The sequence below is a fragment of the Triticum urartu genome, chromosome 7 (genome assembly GCF_003073215.2).
Source record: "Triticum urartu cultivar G1812 chromosome 7, Tu2.1, whole genome shotgun sequence".
NCBI lineage: Eukaryota > Viridiplantae > Streptophyta > Magnoliopsida > Poales > Poaceae > Triticum > Triticum urartu.
The window spans coordinates 711,741,991-711,760,572 of record NC_053028.1 but is presented as its reverse complement, the minus strand read 5'-3'; positions in this window follow the sequence as shown (position 1 = coordinate 711,760,572).

Below are 18,582 nucleotides of genomic sequence, written 5' to 3'. Positions count from 1 at the left end.
CCACCGGGCCCACTCAGTAATGCATCATCATTATGATCTCAAAGTGACCAAGTGTCTGGTCACGGGATCATGCATTACGGTACGAGTAAAGTGACTTGCCGGTAACGAGATTGAACGAGGTATTGGGATACCGACGATCGAATCTCGGGCAAGTAACATACCGACTGGCAAAGGGAATTGAATACGGGGTTGCTTGAATCCTCGACATCGTGGTTCATCCGATGAGATCATCGTGGAACATGTGGGAGCCAACATGGGTATCTAGATCCCGCTGTTGGTTATTGACCGGAGAGTCGTCTCGGTCATGTCTGCATGTCTCCCGAGCCCGTAGGGTCTACACACTTAAGGTTCGGTGACGCTAGGGTTGTAAAGATATGTATATGCAGTAACCCAAATGTTGTTCGGAGTCCCGGATGAGATGCCGGACGTCATGAGGAGTTTCGGAATAGTCCGGAGGTAAAGAATTATATATAGGAAGTGCTGTTTCGGCCATCGGGACAAGTTTCGGGGTCACCGGTATTGTACCGGGACCACCGGAAGGGTCCCGGGGGTCCACCGGGTGGGGCCACCCATCCCGGAGGGCCCCATGGGCCAAAGTGGGGAGGGGAACCAGCCCATAGTGGGCTGGTGCGCCCCCTAGGCCCACCCCATGCGCCTAGGGTTGAAACCCTAGGGGTGGGGGGGCGCCCCACCTTGCCTTGGGGGCCACTCCAGCCCTGGCCGCCGCCCCCCTAGGAGATCCAATCTCCTAGGGCCGGCACCCCCCCCTAGGGTAGCCTATATATATGAGGGGGAGGGAGGGGGCAGCCGCACCTTGAGTCCTGGCGCCTCCCTCTGCCCTGCTACACCTCTCTCTCTCGTAGTATAAGGCGAAGCCCTGCTACTGTGACGCCCTGCATCCACCACCACGCCGTCCTGCTGCTGGATCTTCATCAACCTCTCCTTTCCCCTTGCTGGATCAAGAAGGAGGAGACGTCACGCTGACCGTACGTGTGTTGAACGCGGAGGTGCCGTCCGTTCGGCGCTAGGATCTCCGGTGATTTGGATCACGTCGTGTACGACTACCTCATCCCCGTTCTTTGAACGCTTCCGCTCGTGATCTACAAAGGTATGTAGATGCATCCGATCACTCGTTGCTAGATGAACTCATAGATGGATCTTGGTGAAACCGTAGGAAAATTTTTGTTTTCTGCAACGTTCCCCAACAGTGGCATCATGAGCTAGGTCTATCCGTAGTTCTTCTTGCGCGAGTAGAACACAATTTGTTGTGGGCGTAGATGTTGTCAACTTTCTTGCCGCTACTAGTCTTATCTTGCTTCAGCGGTATTGTGGGATGAAGCGGCCCGGACCAACCTTACACGTACGCTTACGTGAGACCGGTTCCACCGACTAACATGCACTAGTTGCATAAGGTGGCTGGCGGGTGTCTGTCTGTCCCACTTTAGTTGGAGCGGATTCGATGAAAAGGGTCGTTATGAAGGGTAAATAGAAGTTGACAAATCACGTTGTGGCTTTCACGTAGGTAAGAAAACGTTCTTGCTAGAACCCTAATTCTGCCACGTAAAACTTGCAACAACAATTAGAGGACGTCTAACTTGTTTTTGCAGCAAGTGCTTTGTGATATGATATGGCCAAAGTTGTGATGAATGATGAATGATATATATGTGATGTATGAGATGTTCATGCTATTGTAATAGGAATCACGACTTGCATGTCGATGAGTATGACAACCGGCAGGAGCCATAGGAGTTGTCTTTATTTTTTTTGTAGGACCTGTGTGTCACTGAGAAATGCCATGTAAATTACTTTACTTTATTGCTAAACGCGTTAGCCATAGTAGTAGAAGTAATAGTTGGCGAGCAACTTCATGGAGACACGATGATGGAGATCATGATGATGGAGATCATGGTGTCAAGCCGGTGACAAGATGATCATGGAGCCCCAAGATGGAGATCAAAGGAGCTATGTGATATTGGCCATATCATGTCACTATTATTATTTGATTGCATGTGATGTTTATCATGTTTTGCATCTTGTTTACTTAGAACGACGGTAGTAAATAAGATGATCCCTCATAATAATTTCAAGAAGTGTTCCCCCTAACTGTGCACCGTTGCGACAGTTCGTTGTTTCGAAGCACCACGTGATGATCGGGTGTGATAGATTCTAACGTTCACATACAACGGGTGTAAGACAGATTTACACATGCAAACACTTAGGTTGACTTGACGAGCCTAGCATGTACAGACATGGCCTCGGAACACAGAAGACCGAAAGGTTGAGCATGAGTTGTATAGAAGATACGATCAACATGAAGATGTTCACCGATGTTGACTAGTCCGTCTCACGTGATGATCGGACACGGCCTAGTTGACTCGGATCATGTTATACTTAGATGACTAGAAGAGGGATGTCTATCTAAGTGGGAGTTCATTGAATAATTTGATTAGATGAACTTAATTATCATGAACATAGTCTAAAATATTTACAATATGTCTTGTAGATCAAATGGCAAACATAGTCCTCAACTTCAATGCGTTCCTAGAGAAAACCAAGCTGAAAGACGATGGCAGCAACTACACGGACTGGGTCCGGAACCTGAGGATCATCCTCATAGCTGCCAAGAAAGATTATATCCTACAAGCACCGCTGGGTGACGTACCTGTTCTCCCTGCAGAACAAGACGTTATGAACGCTTGGCAGGCACGTACCGATGACTACTCCCTCGTTCAGTGCGGCATGCTTTACAGCTTAGAGCCGGGACTCCAAAAGTGTTTTGAGAGACACGGAGCATATGAGATGTTCGAAGAGTTGAAAATGGTTTTCCAAGCTCATGCCCGGGTCGAGAGATATGAAGTCTCCGACAAATTCTTCAGCTGTAAGATGGAGGAAAATAGTTCTGTCAGTGAGCACATACTCACTATGTCGGGGTTACATAACCGCTTGAATCAGCTGGGAGTTAATCTCCCGGATGACGCGGTCATTGACAGAATCCTCCAGTCGCTTCCACCAAGCTACAAGAGCTTTGTGATGAACTTCGATATGCAGGGGATGGAAAAGACCATTCCCGAAGTATTTGCTATGCTGAAATCAGCAGAGGTAGAAGTCAAAAAGGAACATCAAGTGTTGATGGTGAATAAAACCACTAAGTTCAAAAAAGGGCAAGGGTAAGAAAAACTTCAAGAAGGACGGCAAGGAAGTTGCCGCGCCCGGCAAGCAAGCTGCCGGGAAGAAGCCAAAGAATGGACCCAAGCCCGAGACTGAGTGCTTTTATTGCAAGGGAAGTGGTCACTGGAAGCGGAATTGCCCTAAATACTTAGCGGACAAGAAGGCCGGCAAAACAAAAGGTATATGTGATATACATGTAATTGATGTGTACCTTACCAGTACTCGTAGTAGCTCTTGGGTATTTGATACCGGTGCAGTTGCTCACATTTGTAACTCAAAGCAGGAGCTGCGGAATAAGCGGAGACTGGCGAAGGACGAGGTGACGATGCGCGTCGGGAATGGTTCCAAGGTCGATGTGATCGCCGTCGGCACGCTACCTCTGCATTTACCTACGGGATTAGTTTTAAACCTCAATAATTGTTATTTAGTGCCAGCTTTGAGCATGAACATTGTATCGGGATCTCGTTTAATTCGAGATGGCTACTCATTTAAATCCGAGAATAATGGTTGTTCTATTTATATGAGAGATATGTTTTATGGTCATGCTCCAATGGTGAATGGTTTATTCTTAATGAATCTCGAGCGTAATGCTACACATGTTCATAGTGTGAATACAAAAAGATGTAAGGTTGATAATGATAGTCCCACATACTTATGGCACTGCCGCCTTGGTCACATAGGTGTCAAACGCATGAAGAAGCTCCATGCAGATGGACTTTTAGAGTCTCTTGATTATGAATCATTTGACACGTGCGAACCATGCCTCATGGGTAAAATGACCAAGACTCCGTTCTCAGGAACAATGGAGCGAGCAACCAACTTATTGGAAATCATACATACCGATGTGTGCGGTCCAATGAGCGTTGAGGCTCGCGGTGGCCATCGTTATGTTCTCACCCTCACTGATGACTTAAGTAGATATGGGTATGTCTACTTAATGAAACACAAGTCTGAGACCTTTGAAAAGTTCAAGGAATTTTAGAGTGAGGTTGAAAATCAACGTGACAGAAAAATCAAGTTTCTACGATCAGATCGTGGAGGAGAATACTTGAGTCACGAATTTGGCACACACTTAAGAAAATGTGGAATAGTTTCACAACTCAAGCCGCCTGGAACACCTCAGCGTAATGGTGTGTCCGAACGTCATAATCGCACTCTATTAGATATGGTGCGATCTATGATGTCTCTTACCGATTTACCGCTATCTTTTTGGGGCTATGCTTTAGAGACTGCCGCATTCACTTTAAATAGGGCTCCGTCGAAATCCGTTGAGACGACACCGTATGAATTATGGTTTGGGAAAAAACCTAAGCTGTCGTTTCTAAAAGTTTGGGGATGCGATGCTTATGTCAAGAAACTTCAACCTGAAAAGCTCGAACCCAAGTCGGAAAAATGCGTCTTCATAGGATACCCTAAAGAAACTATTGGGTATACCTTCTACCTCAGATCCGAAGGCAAGATCTTTGTTGCCAAGAATGGATCCTTTCTAGAGAAAGAGTTTCTCGCGAAAGAAGTAAGTGGGAGGAAAGTAGAACTTGATGAAGTATTACCTCTTGAACCGGAAAAAGGCGCAACTCAAGAAAATGTTCCTGAGGTGCCTGCACCGACTAGAGAGGAAGTTAATGATGATGATCACGATACTTCTGATCAAGCTCCTACTGAAATTCGTAGGTCCACAAGGACACGTTCCGCACCAGAGTGGTACGGCAACCCTGTCTTGGAAATCATGTTGTTAGACAACGGTGAACCTTCGAACTATGAAGAAGCGATGGTGGACCCGGATTCCGACAAATGGCTGGAAGCCATGAAATCCGAGATAGGATCCATGTATGAAAACAAAGTATGGACTTTGACTGACTTGCCCGTTGAGCGGCGAGCCATAGAAAATAAATGGATCTTTAAGAAGAAGACAGACGCGGATGGTAATGTGACCATCTATAAAGCTCGGCTTGTCGCTAAGGGTTATCGACAAGTTCAAGGGGTTGACTACGATGAGACTTTCTCACCGGTAGCGAAGCTAAAGTCCGTCCGAATCATGTTAGCAATTGCCGCATTCTATGATTATGAGATATGGCAAATGGACGTCAGAACGACATTCCTTAATGGTTTCCTTAAGGAAGAATTGTATATGATGCAGCTGGAAGATTTTGTCGATCCTAAGAATGCTGACAAGGTGTGCAAGCTCCAACGCTCGATTTATGGGCTGGTGCAAGCATCTCGGAGTTGGAACATTGATGAGATGATCAAAGCGTTTGGGTTTACGCAGACTTATGGAGAAGCCTGCGTTTACAAGAAAGTGAGTGGGAACTCTGTAGCATTTCTCATATTATATGTAGATGACATACTTTTGATGGGAAATGATATAGAACTCTTGGACAGCATTAAGGCCTACTTGAATAAGAGTTTTTCAATTAAGGACCTTGGAGAAGCTTCTTATATATTAGGGATCAAGATCTATAGAGATAGATCGAGACGCCTCATAGGTCTTTCACAAAGCACATACCTTGATAAGATATTGAAGAAGTTCAATATGGATCAGTCTAACAAGGGGTTCTTGCCTGTGTTACAAGGTGTGAAATTGAGCTCAGCTCAGTGTCCGACCACGGCAGAAGATATAGAAGAGATGAGTGTCATCCCCTATGCCTCAGCCATAGGTTCTATTATGTATGCTATGCTATGTACCAGACCTGATGTAAACCTTGCCGTAAGTTTGGTAGGAAGGTACCAAAGTAATCCCGGCAAGGAACACTGGACAGCGGTCAAGAATATCCTGAAGTACCTGAAAAGGACTAAGGAAATGTTTCTCGTTTATGGTGGTGATGAAGAGCTCGTCGTAAAAGGTTACGTCGACGCTAGCTTCGACACAGATCTGGATGACTTTAAGTCACAAACCGGATACGTGTATATTTTGAATGGTGGGGCAGTAAGCTGGTGCAGTTGCAAGCAGAGCGTCGTGGCGGGATCTACATGTGAAGCGGAGTACATGGCAGCCTCGGAGGCAGCGCATGAAGCAATTTGGGTGAAGGAGTTCATCACCGACCTCGGAGTCATACCCAATGCGTCGGGGCCAATCAAACTCTTCTGTGACAAGACTGGAGCTATTGCACTTGCCAAGGGGCCCAGGTTTCACAAGAAGACCAGGCACACCAAGCGTCGCTTCAACTCCATTCGTGAAAATGTTCAAGATGGAGACATAGATATTTGTAAAGTACATACGGACCTGAATGTAGCAGATCCGTTGACTAAACCTCTCCCTAGAGCAAAACATGATCAACACCAGAATTCCATGGGTGTTCGATTCATCACAATGTAACTAGATTATTGACTCTAGTGCAAGTGGGAGACTGTTGGAAATATGCCCTAGAGGCAATAATAAAAGCATTATTATTATATTTCCTTGTTCATGATAATTGTCTTTATTCATGCTATAATTGTGTTATCCGGAAATCGTAATACATGTGTGAATAACAGACACCAACATGTCCCTAGTAAGCCTCTAGTTGACTAGCTCGTTGATCAACATATAGTCATGGTTTCCTGACTATGGACATTGGATGTCATTGATAACGAGATCACATCATTAGGAGAATGATGTGATGGACAAGACCCAATCCTAAACATAGAACAAGATCGTATAGTTCGTTTGCTGGAGTTTTCCAATGTCAAGTATCATTTCCTTAGACCATGAGATCGTGTAACTCCCGGATACCGTAGGAGTGCTTTGGGTGTACCAAACGTCACAACGTAACTGGGTGACTATAAAGGTAGACTACGGGTATCTCCGAAAGTGTCTGTTGGGTTGACACGGATCAAGACTGGGATTTGTCACTCCGTATGACGGAGAGGTACCACTGGGCCCACTCGGTAATGCATCATCATTATGATCTCAAAGTGACCAAGTGTCTGGTCACGGGATCATGCATTACGGTACGAGTAAAGTGACTTGCCGGTAACGAGATTGAACGAGGTATTGGGATACCGACGATCGAATCTCGGGCAAGTAACATACCGACTGGCAAAGGGAATTGAATACGGGGTTGCTTGAATCCTCGACATCGTGGTTCATCCAATGAGATCATCATGGAGCATGTGGGAGCCAACATGGGTATACAGATCCCGCTGTTGGTTATTGACCGGAGAGTTGTCTCGGTCATGTCTGCATGTCTCCCGAACCCATAGGGTCTACACACTTAAGGTTCGGTGACGCTAGGGTTGTAAAGATATGTATATGCAGTAACCTGAATGTTGTTCGGAGTCCTGGATGAGATCCCGGACATCACGAGGAGTTTCGGAATAGTCCGGAGGTAAAGAATTATATATAGGAAGTGCTATTTCGGCCATCGGGACAAGTTTCGGGGTCACCGGTATTGTACCGGGACCACCGGAAGGGTCCCGGGGGTCCACCGGGTGGGGCCACCCATCCCGGAGGGCCCCATGGGCCAAAGTGGGGAGGGGAACCAGCCCATAGTGGGCTGGTGCGCCCCCTAGGCCCACCCCATGCGCCTAGGGTTGAAACCCTAGGGGTGGGGGGGCGCCCCACCTTGCCTTGGGGGCCACTCCAGCCCTGGCCGCCGCCCCCCCTAGGAGATCCAATCTCCTAGGGCCGGTGCCCCCCCCTAGGGGAGCCTATATATATGAGGGGGAGGGAGGGGGCAGCCGCACCCTGAGTCCTGGCGCCTCCCTCTCCCCTGCTACACCTCTCTCTCTCTCTCTTGTAGTATAAGGCGAAGCCCTGCTACTGTGACGCCCTGCATCCACCACCACGCCGTCGTGCTGCTGGATCTTCATCAGCCTCTCCTTCCCCCTTGCTGGATCAAGAAGGAGGAGACGTCACGCTGACCGTACGTGTGTTGAACGCGGAGGTGTCGTCCGTTCGGCGCTAGGATCTCCGGTGATTTGGATCACGTCGTGTACGACTACCTCATCCCCGTTCTTTGAACGCTTCCGCTCGCGATCTACAAAGGTATGTAGATGCATCCGATCACTCGTTGCTAGATGAACTCATAGATGGATCTTGGTGAAACCGTAGGAAAATTTTTGTTTTCTGCAACGTTCCCCAACAGAACGCACGTAGTGTGGAGTTGATAAACTCGCCACCGTTATCGCATTGAAGTGCTTTGATGATCACATTGTATTGTGTACGGACGTAAGAGAAAAAGCGTTGGAGAGTAAGAGATGTGTCCGACTTATTGCGAAGAGGAAAAGACCAGGAGAAGTGAGTGTAATCATCAAGCACAATTAAGTAATATTGATAACCGGAAAAGCTTACAACGGGGCTGGTCCATAAGTCACAATGAATGAGCTCAAATGGAGCAAAAGTGCGACTATGTGAAGTAGGAAAGGGGAGGCGCGGCTGCCATCCAAGTTGGCAAGCATTACATGGTGTATGCGTAATTTTATTACAAGATGGAAGAAAATCTTGGGCCGCTAAGGAAGAAGTAACTTGGGGGCTGGGGTGTCCAAGCCGGTGATGCCATACGTCGGCGGTGGAGGAGGGCGGTGCTCCAAGGTTTGTTATTGCCGAAGAAGGGGTAGAGGTCGCCGGAGCTAGCGGAGATCATGATTACCCTCCTGGTTCGAAGGTCCTTCACAACAAAGCCAAGAGGAAAAAATTCAATAGAGCATAAGTTATCTTTGGTGAACTGGCGAACAGAAATGAGACTAGTGACTACATGAGGGGAAAAGAGAACGTCACGTAGATGGAAGTTGTGAAGGGGCAGGGTGGCCGAGCCAGTGGCTTGAATGGGGAGATGTGTGCCATTGCCAACAACAATACTAGTGAAACGAGGCTTTAAAGAAGGATTCGAGAGGTCGAGGTTACCAGGTTGCCGGTGACGTGGGAGGAGGCGCCGCTGTCGAGGTACCACTTGTGCGGAGCGGAGCCGTTGTTGGAGAAGCCATTGGCGCTGTACGCGGCCTGGAGCATGGCGAGGTGATCCCAGGAGGGTGGCGCAGGTGGCGTGGGCGCCTGGTAGCCGGAGAACTGCATCGGATACGCCTGCGCATGGGACCCTGGCCGCGGGCCGAGCACGCCGGCGGCGTTGGGAGGCACCCAGCCAGGACACGGGTTCGGGAGGGCCATCCCGTAAGGCGCGAACAACTCCATGTAGGATTGTAGGACATGGGCGGGGGGTTGCCATGTCCGCCGTGATCACCGCGTCCACGGCCGCGCCCGCGCCCACGGCCGCGTCCTCCACGGTCGCCACCATCAGCGCGGTTGCCAGAGCCGCGGCCAGCCGGAGAGACAGGGCCCCGATCAATGCAGTCGACGGGGCGAGGATCGGAGCCACTGGATCCAGAGGAGCTGCCGGAGGGGCCGCCGCCCCCGATGACAGCGAGGATCGTGGCCGGCTCATCAGCCACGCGCTGGGCGAGGTTCTCCTCGGCGAGCTTCAGACGAGAGAACACCGTCTCGAACGGCGGCAGAGGAACCGTGTCCCCGAGCACGACGCGGATGGTGTCGAGACGTTTGTCGATGCCGTGAAGAAACTGAGTGGTGAGATCCACCTCGGTGACGGCGTGCTCGATGTCGGCGAGGCCAGCGGTGAGAAGCTTCATACGACGGGCGTACTCGGCGACGGAGAGATCCCCCTGTTTGAGGTTGCGGTATTGCCCGTTCAGCATCATGTACCGCGCCGTGCGGTTCGCCAGGAAGTAGTCGCGAATGCGATGCCAGAGATCGTAGGTGGTGGTGGCCCTGATGACGTGATCGACAAGGTTGTCGGCGAGGGTGGAGTAGATCCAGAGCACGAGGTGGGCGTCGAGCTCGCGCTGGAACGCGGTGGCGTTGGGGGGAAGGGGCTCTTCGATGAACTGAGAGACGCCATAGCGGATCAGAACAAGAAGGAAGAAGGACTTCCACTTGTGGTAGTTATGATCGTCGGGGTTGAGGAGAAACTTGATGTGGTTCTGGATGCTGTCGCGAAAAATGGGGTGGGGGGAGGCGGCGGCGAAAGAGAGCGGCGGCGCCATGGATTGGGGGAAAAGGGGGCGAACTGAGAACCGAGCGAGGGGGAGGAGCCACTGTGGGAAGAGGGGATGGTGCCGAAGATGAAGGGAGAGGACGTGCCGGCGGTGGTGCCGGCGCTGGTGGACGAGCTGGAGAGAGTCCCCGGCGAGGTGGCCGAGCTGGTGACCGAAGAAGTGGCGGCGGCAGTCGAGTGCTCGGCCATGGGAGGGTTGCCTGGTGTCTGATACCAAGTAGAATGATCAATTGTCTCTCTGCATTCATTCACCCACACCGAGTACAAGATATACACACAGAGGAGCGGTTACAATGAGCCCGATGGAAGTGGCACGCAGGCCCGGGCATGCTCCATGATCCTATAAACTAGGAATACAAGTACATATACATACACAGGTACAATACACGTTAACAGTTGCCCTTGCCGTGGCTCGGGTCGCCGGATGGGTAGCAGTCGAAGACAAGCGCGCATGTATAGAAGATGATGCTGGCGAAGAGCAGCACCATGATCGGGCGGACCATGGACCATGGGCGGAGCGTACACGATCGTCGGCGTCCCGTACACAGGCACAGTGGGTGTAACGTACATGAACGTGGGCGTCCGCATGTACTCCGGCGCCTCAGTCTGGTGTCGGCGTCCCGTACTCCGTAACGGTTTCATGTGTCGGTGCATGAAGAAAGGTTTCCTCGCGAGCACCTAGACGCCGTCAACATCCGCCGAGTCCTCGACAACGGCAGCAAAGGCACCCTCGCCTTCGGACAGCAGCGGCACGATCCTTGACTGCTCCTACCCTTGGCACAATGCGCTGCTCGCCACGCTCTGGAGTGTGCGAAGCACTTGGCAGCGCCACGCAGGCCGGACGGGAGGGTGGTACTACTCCGGCATTGACACCCCGTAGTGCAGCACACCAGATCCGATCATCGGAGTGGTGATGCACGCTGGCCATCCATACTGTTCCAGCAAACAACACATGATCAACCGAATTATTTCAACCACACACCAAGGCAGTAAGGCTATGTGTGGCGGCCGGTTCTTACCGGTGCACTTCCGCCGGCCGCCGTGGTCGTGGTCTTTAAGAGCCTCCCCTGCTACAAAGGGTGAGAGATGGAAGGAGAGCCGTGGGATTTTAGCGGAGGGTGGATTTGGACAGCTACAGTACCGGTACAATAATTACTGGACTGCAGAGGAGCCGAACCCCTGGAATCTTTCCACGATGCACAAGACTCGGCCTCCACGCACTAACCTACTAGCTACATGCACGCCATCCTTTCTCAACGCCCACGCAACCTGGCCATGCAACTCATGCATGCAGCCACTAACTAACTAACTAGTGCATGCACAAATCCTAGCCACTAACACATGACCCAGCCAACACACGCAGCTAACTACCTTGCCGGATCACCCAGCACTAGTAGAAAAGGGGGCAAAGGTTCAGGTCGGGTAAGCCCATTAGTCCCGGTTCAGTCCAGAAACGGGACCAATGGGTGTATTGGACCCGGTTCGTGAGCCCAGGGGGTCGCCCGGGCCATATGGGCCATTGGTCCCGGTTCATCTAGACCTATTAGTCCCGGTTGGTGGGACGAAACGGGACCAATGGGCCTCGCTCCTGGCCCACCACTGGTCCCGGTTGGTGGCACGAAGCGGGACCAATAGGTCCCCTTTAGTCCCGGTTCATGCCACCAACCGGGACTAAATGGTTGGTCCTCGTTGCGATTCACAGTTTAGTCCCACCTCGCCAACCGAAGGGCGCCCACACTGATTTATAAGCCCGTCCCTCTCTGCCTTGTTGAGCTCCTCGCAAAATGAAAATAGATGCCCTATACAGGAAATTTGACCTAAATTCATAATGAATTTCTCTGAAATTCATAGAAATTGATTATGAATTTAGGTTAAATTTTCTCTATAGGCGCATCTATGTTCTTTTTTTAGTAAAGTTAATCACAAACTTGAGATTCACACAAATTTTAAAGAATTCAAATTTTAACTATTCTAATTTGAAAACTAATGGCACTAGCAGAAAGTTTATAATTTTTGTTATCTCTGTGGAGAAAGATTGTAGATAGTAAATATAATACACAAAGTGTTTTCAAATTTGAAAACTAATGGCATTAACAAAAAGTTTATAATTTGAGATCTGTTAGAGATAGGTATAAAAGATAAGTAAATGTGTAAAATAAGGTAAAGATAAATAAATTGCAGCAAGGTATTTTTGAGTTTTTGATTTTATAGATCCTAAAATAATATGATAGAAAATAGACCCCGGGGCCATAGGTTTTACTAGAGGCTTCTCTCTTGAAAGAAACATACGGTGGGTGAACAAATTATTGTTGAGCAATTGGTAGAAAAGCGCATAGCTATAACGATATCCAAGGCAATGATCATGGATATAGGCTCAACAATAATTTAACTGACTCCATGTAACCCTAGATTCCCCCCCCCCCCCCGATGTCTATATAGACCGGAGGTGTTAGTCCGAAAAGGAGATACTCATTACCATAGTCATACAGGCTAGACTTCTAGGGTTTAGCCATTACGATCTCGTGGTATATCAACTCTTGTAATACTCATATTCATCAAGATCAATCAAGCAGGAAGTAGGATATTACCTCCATAAAGAGGGCCCGAACCTGGGTAAACATCGTGTCCCTCGTCTCCTGTTACCATCGATCCTAGACGCACAGTTCGGGGACCCCTACTCGAGATCCGCCGGTTTTGACACCGACTGTGGTGCTTTCATTGAGAGATCCACTATGCCGTCGACGAAAGGCTCGATGGCTCGCCTTGTCCTTAAAGACAACATCACCTCCGGGGGAGCTCTGGCCCCAGGCCAAACTCTCCGACTGGGCGGCTTTACTATGATCGCTCGTTCGGCCGTTGAGCCGACGATGACCTCTCGGGCCATCGAAAACCCCCTTCGCATCAACTCTGAGCACTCCAAGCAGATGGATCCGGCAGAGTTTTCTTCTTTGAACTAACTCCTAGATCGCATCGCCGCTTTGGGCCAGATTCCTCCTTATCAAGGACAAGATAAAAGATTGCCATGACGAGGACGCAATATCAGCGTTCTGCAACAATTGCGCGGACAAGATAAAAGATTGCCACTAACAGAAAGTTTATAATTTTTGGTATCTCTGTGGAGAAATATTGTAGATAGTAAATATAATACACAAAGTGTTTTCAAATTTGAAAACTAATGGCATTAACAAAAAGTTTATAATTTTTCTAAAACTAAAAGCATAAAGAATTAAAAAACAAAGCAAAAAACAAAAGAAAATAAATAATGCAGAAAACAAAACAAAAAATCTGGAAAAAATACTTATATTAACAATAAGTATTTTGTTATAAGTAGAAACAAAATAAAATAAATAAAGCAACGAAGAAAACAAAAAAAAGTGTTTTCAAATTTGAAAAGTAATGGCATTAACAAAAAGTTTATAATTTTTCTAAAACTAAAAGCATAAAGAATTAAAAAATAAAGCAAAAAACAAAATAAAATCAATAATGCAGAAAGCAAAACAAAAAAACTGGAAAAAAAATAGCAACAATAAGTATTTTGTTGTAAGTAGAAACAAAATAAAATAAATAAAGCAACAAAGAAAAAAAGGTGCCACCTACTTGGCCACCACGGCCTGAATACGACTAGAAACTACCATGGGCCAGGATTCAGGCCCGCAGGAGGCCCAGTAGGCCCACAGGCACATCGCACAGGGTTAGGCCCGAAAGCCTGCATTTGAGAGGAGCTCGAGAGGGAAGGCGCAGCAGCGCTTATAGACCACTCTCGAGCTCCCTCAGCTAGCGAGGTGGGACTAAAGATTTGGCACGGGGCAGCACAAGGCCTTTGGTCCCGGTTGGTACCACCAATCGGGACTAAAGGGTGCTTTGGTCCCGGTTCGTGGCACCAACCGGGACCAATGCCCCCCTTTAGACCCGGCTGGTGGCACCAACCAGGACTATAGGTGGCATTGGTCCCGGTTGTTGCCACGAACGAGACCAATGCCTCGTCTATATAACCAGGACTTATGAATTTTTCGTTTTATTCCTCATTCTCCCGACGCGACGCCGCCAGGCTGCCCGTCTGCCTCGCCGTCGCCGTCGTCGCCCTGCCTCCGACGCGCCGCCCCGACACCGCCCCGCCCCGACGCCGTCGCTGCCCCGCGCCACCCCTGCCCCGACGCCGCCGGCCCTTCCTCCTCGTCGCCGTCGCGCGCGCACCCTGTGAGCAAGCCCGGTTTTTAATCCTTAATCCCGCTTGGTATGAATTGTTGGGTCTTATCCATGCATCGGTCATACCAGAAACACACACGTGAAAACGTATGCTCGAAAAGTTCTGCTGAACGCACGTCTCATGCCTCTCAATTCTTTATTTCTCTCCTCATTTTCTCGTGCTTACAACTCATAGAACCAGTGTTTCAAAAAAACTGAAAATACTAATCAAGTATGAGTTAGACTCACGATAAACCCTCTCAACTAACTAGGACACAAATTATCCAATTTACTCTAAGGATGCTAATCAACTATCTTGAGTGAAATGTGTCATTAGTTCATTAACTCAAACTGATTGCACACTTTATGCTAAGAACATGAAAAGTGCATGATATAGTCCATGAACTCATTTATTTGATTTAATAAGTCCAAAACAAATTAGGTGAGGAAAACCGGCCATGTGACTGCCATGTTGGCATAGCTTGGACTGCTCATAAACTGATTAATCTTTAGAGGCCTAGGGCCATTTTTGCAATAGTGTTTATGGCTTGCTCAAGTTACGCTCGATCGCTAGCTTTCTAGCTATCAAGTGTTGCATTTGGTTGGATTTGAATGACTGCCCTAACGAAGGAACAAACGTCTTGCTAACCACTAGAATGTTAAATGCTTTGCGTACAAATATACAGAGAATATTATATATTACAACACTTTCTTTGAGCTGCTGATTGGTATTTATATTGTAACCGGAGGAAAAACTATTACTAGCTACTACCAGGTAGCAGCTAGCTACTACCATATAGTACATACGATTCTTTGTCTTAATAAGCCGCTAGGCGATCAAAGCATGCAGCGTATGATCAGAGTAGATGCATGGATGAGAGAAAAAAAGAGATGTGTGGGTTTGGCTGTAGGATTGCCTGCGAGCTCGGTTCAAAACAAATGAAGGGACTGCCGGCGAGCTCATGCATGCGAGTTCAGATTTCCTCTCCAATTACATACACTACAACTCAAAATTCTATTGGTCGGTGATCTACTTACTTCTTCCTTACATTGTGGGTTCGAAACCCACCCAAATCATTTATTTATTTTCCTCCATACATTCGCGGACAGAAGGAAACACAACATGCATCGAGCCAACAGAAGAAAAACTAGCGAGCCATGGACACTCTTGCAAAAAAGAAAATCGCGTACAGATTAATCTTCTAAGCGGTCCAAGAGGTACGCCAACGTGGCAGCGACATGGACATTTTGTTTCTCTCCCAAATCTGTTTTGACTATTTGATCAAATAAACAAGTGTAAGGGTTAATCATGCACTTCCAGAGTTTTGGCCTAAAGCGCGCAATCAATTTGAGTTAGTAGCCTAAGAGCATATACAGCCGGACTTGACAAATCCGACAACTCAAAGGCGTGCCCGCGAACACTGACCTATTACGCCTCAAATATTTGATTCTACAACCGAATATCTCAAATTAGAAAACCTCAAATCCATATTATTACATGCAACGTGAAACCTAATCTAAGCAGAGCTCGCCAGGTTCCGCCGCGACCATGTCCGGCGGCCGACTGCGCACCCCATGGAGTTGGTATGGTCGCCGGCAAAGTAGAGTAGGGCATGAGACACGAGCCGACTCACAAGACTCAAGGCGCCGCCGTCTCCCATGCCCTACTCTTTCTCGTCGGAACCCGGAACCCGAACGGTGCTGGTGGATGTCAGATCGATGATGTATCCTTCCTTGGACGAGTCGGCGACATCCAACATGACGTGGTTGCGAGGCCCGAACTGTTGCACCATACGGGGCGCCGGAGAATGCGACTCGGCCACGCCGACGTCCACCGCCGCGAGGGCTGCCATCGCCTCCCGCGCCCACTGCCGCGCACGACGGGCATGACGCGCCATCTTTGCGTCGGACGATGCCCATGGTGCGTCCATGGCCTCGGCGGGCCAATGAAGGGGTTGCACGTCTGCCATCATGTTCGGACGTCAGACAAACCGCACCGCCACGGTGAGGCAGCGATGGCACACCTAGCGTCGGATCCATGCGCCATTTGGGCGGACGCAATGAATTCCCGACGGAAGGAGTCCGAGCATTGCCTCGCACAAGCCTCCTCACTGGAGAGGCGGAGCGCAAGCCGAACAACCATCTCCTCATCGGAGCCGCGTGGGAAGAGCTCGGGGTCGACGGATCTAGAGGTGAAGGACTCAGATCCACTGTCGGCCATGCCGGAGACGGCCGGAGTTCGCCGGAAGGGAGCTTGGGTAGCGAAGAAGAGTGGAGTGAAGTGGCTAGGGTTTGATCCGACGAGCGGATGGGGAGAAATATATGTGGGGTCATGTGGGCTAGTGTGGGCCAGGTCCGACGTGGTGGCGGACACGCCCCATATCCGCCCCATATTTAGGCTGGATATGAGGGGTGCTCGTCAGCCCGGGCGTTTGAGACCCGTCTGAGCCGCCCGTCTGAGTCGAATTTTCGTGACCGATCAGTGAGTGGGCCATTCGTCCGGGTATTTGAGACGGGTTTGAGATACCGACTGTTATAGATGATCTGATGATGTGTTTCACTTAACTATGTCCATCGAATATGCACCCAGAGGACAGATGCGCGGCATGCAACTCTCGCAGGAGAAAAAAAAAGATGCACGACATGCAAGCCGAAAAGAAACTCAAATTCCAAAACCTACGAGAACATGGATTTCCCACGTACGGCACTAGCTAATCCTTCCCGTGTACACCAGTTTGGCTACTCAAAATATTCAGTACACAGTCAGCCTGCTCAGAAGTGCATTAGCTTTTTTCTTCTTCGTTTTTTTAGGGGAGAAGTGCATTATCCTCGCAAAAAAAAAAGTGCATTTGTTACGAGGTTCAGTAGTGATGAAGCGATCAACTGGAAGGTTTAAAGAAAGATAGATTATTCTATTGACAGAGGCTGAGATTTTAATTTTTAATTTTTTTTTTAGCATCAGTACAGACACAAGCGCTCATATACACGCGCATACACTCACCCCTATGAACGCACACGCGCACACCCTACCCCTATGAGCACCTCCGAGAGACTGAGCCAGCATATCATCTTGAGATTTACGAAGTCACCGCAGGCGCCTCGTCGTCGACGGGAACGTCTCCTCCCACTGAAAGCGCATCGCCGGAAATCCTGAAATAAATCCAGGAATAATGCGAGCACCAGGATTTGAACCCTGGTGGGTTGGGGATACCACTGTCCACCTAACCATCTCAACCACAGGTTGGTTCGCTTAATTCTTTAAACTTGATACGTACATTTGTTTAATGGTACGAAACATTTTTTTACCATATGCAAACATATTTTTATGTTCTATATAATGTTTTTGAAAATGTCAGGTGTCAGAAAACATTTTTAGATTCCCAGAAACAAAAACATATTTTTTTAACCTATGAACATTTTTGTTAAACGGCACATACATTCCTTTGAATTACACAGACATTTTATGTACATTGTGAAAAGATTTTTAATATGGTACGTACATTTGTTTTGAAGACAATTTTTTTTAATGTGACAAACATTTTTCATAGACAATATTAACATTTTTCAAATGCATGACTAACATTTATGAATATTTTCTGTACCATATTGTTATATAAAGGGTCATTGTATCAAAAAATTTATTGACATTTCAAAAATATCTTCCATTTTTTTAAATTTTATTCCCAATTCAAAATTTTCAAAAAGGTTTTTGTTATCCATATTTTAATTCACAAATTCAAAAAATGTGTTGCGTTTGAAAAATGTTCAGGATTATCAACAAAAGGTTTGTGCTTCAACAATTTGTTCGCAATTACGAAAAATGTTGTTGTTTTTACATACAAAAAAAATGTTCATAGCTGCAAAAATTGCATGCGCTTTTTTCAAAAAGTTTGAATTTCAATTTATCCGCTGTTAAAAAAAGATTTTCAAACATTATTTGCCTTTACTTGATCACAATTTCCAATAAATGTTTATAAAATTACAAAAAGTTTTGGATCTGCTGTTACTTCTTTATTTTTCCCGCTGGTTATAGGCCACTCAGTCACGTGAGGTCCACTGATAGTAACCGCCCTTCACTAGCAACGGGTCCGGAGATCGGTACCTTCCGGAGCAGCATTTTTGGCGACTTTTTTACGACGTACTTCCTCCGTAAACAAATATAAAAACGTTCAGATCACTACTTTAGTGATCTAAACGCTTATATTTTTCTTTACAGAGGGAGTAGCTCGCTAAAGCGCTCTAATGG